Here is a 1,390-nt window from a genome sequence, read left to right as displayed (position 1 = left end):
TCTCTGCTCTGTGCCTTCTTGTTTCCTGCCCTTCTGGAACCCCAGGCAGCTCAGTGTCCTTGCTGTCTGCCTGGGACTGGGTCTGTCGTCTGCCCTCCCCACTGGAGAAGGGAGGGGTCCCCAGATGCAACTGGCACAGACTGGGACTGGCTGTCTGGGGTCACAAGCCCCGGTCCCGGCTTGGATAGGACAATCCTGGGCAAAGCCAGGGTGAGAGAGAAGGTGGTCCGGTGTGTCCGGCTGCATGGGGGTCCAACACTGGCAGGGCACAACCTCAGGGCCACGGGTGGTCTTCATTGCCTCAGTCTGAGGTCCAAGGGCAGGGAATGCTGGCAAGGGCACAGGCAGTGACAGCATCCTGGGGTGTGGCTGCCAAGCCTCCTGGCTGCCCCCAGCTCACGGAATCCAGGTAGGCTCTGGGGGCCCTGCCCCGGCACCTGTGGCCCCTTCTGAGGCCTCCCCCTCCACACTCCACCTGCTGGCATCTGCAGTTAGCTGGGGAAGAGAAGGTGGTTTCTAGGGGGGCCCCCCCCCACCGTGGAGCCACATGTCAGCAAAGCTCTCACCTGGCTGGATTCAGCCAGACCCAGGGCGAGTGCTGTCTACTCCGGGGGCCACACCGGCTCCTGGACGCTTCCCTTCCCCATCCCAGGCCTGGCATCCCCCTCCCTTGGGCTTCACCTGCACCCCCTGCACTCCACCACTCCTGTGACTGGGCAGATGCTGTGTGCTGACCCTCAGCTAGTTGGGGCACTGAGGACCCAGTGACAGGACCTGGCCTCCTCTGCCCTGGAGTTCTTGGTCGGAGGGAGTAGGGACACGGATCAGGGCACCCACCCATGCCAGTGGTGGGGTAAGTCTGGGAAGGCTTCCTAAGGGAGGTGGCAGTGCACAGGCTAAGTGATGAGGCTAGAGAGGATTTGGGGACAGGTGGCCAGACACAGACTTGGCCCAGGTCCTCTCTAGGCCCCAGTGCTGTGCAGGGCCGGCTGTCCCTCCTTCCTCTTCCCTGCTCACACCTTGGTCTGACCATGGAGGGCCACAGCTGGTTAACCAGCCACTGGGCTGTGTCCACTTCTAACTCCGGCTTCTCAGAAACTTGCTCCCTCTCCAGCTGTAGCTGTGTTCAACTCGCTTTCCAAGTCTGGGGCCGCCCTGGCAGGGAGGATCTGAACCCTGTGCCGCCCAATACCTTGACCCCACTCAGAGAAGCGCTTCCGGCATCCGCTGCAGTCTGCCAGAGACCCCGAGTTGTGTCCCCAGAGCTCAGGGGAGATGGAGGCCATGAGGGCGTGGTCCACAAGTGTGGGAGTGCGGCCTGAGGCCAGCAGCGCCCCAGGCCGTCGGGGAGGTGGGGGGGTTGGCGGGGAGCCCTGGAGGGGCGGGGAAA

This window comes from Ailuropoda melanoleuca, chromosome 11, assembly GCF_002007445.2.
Source record: "Ailuropoda melanoleuca isolate Jingjing chromosome 11, ASM200744v2, whole genome shotgun sequence".
Lineage (NCBI taxonomy): Eukaryota > Metazoa > Chordata > Mammalia > Carnivora > Ursidae > Ailuropoda > Ailuropoda melanoleuca.
This window is presented reverse-complemented; position numbering follows the sequence as displayed.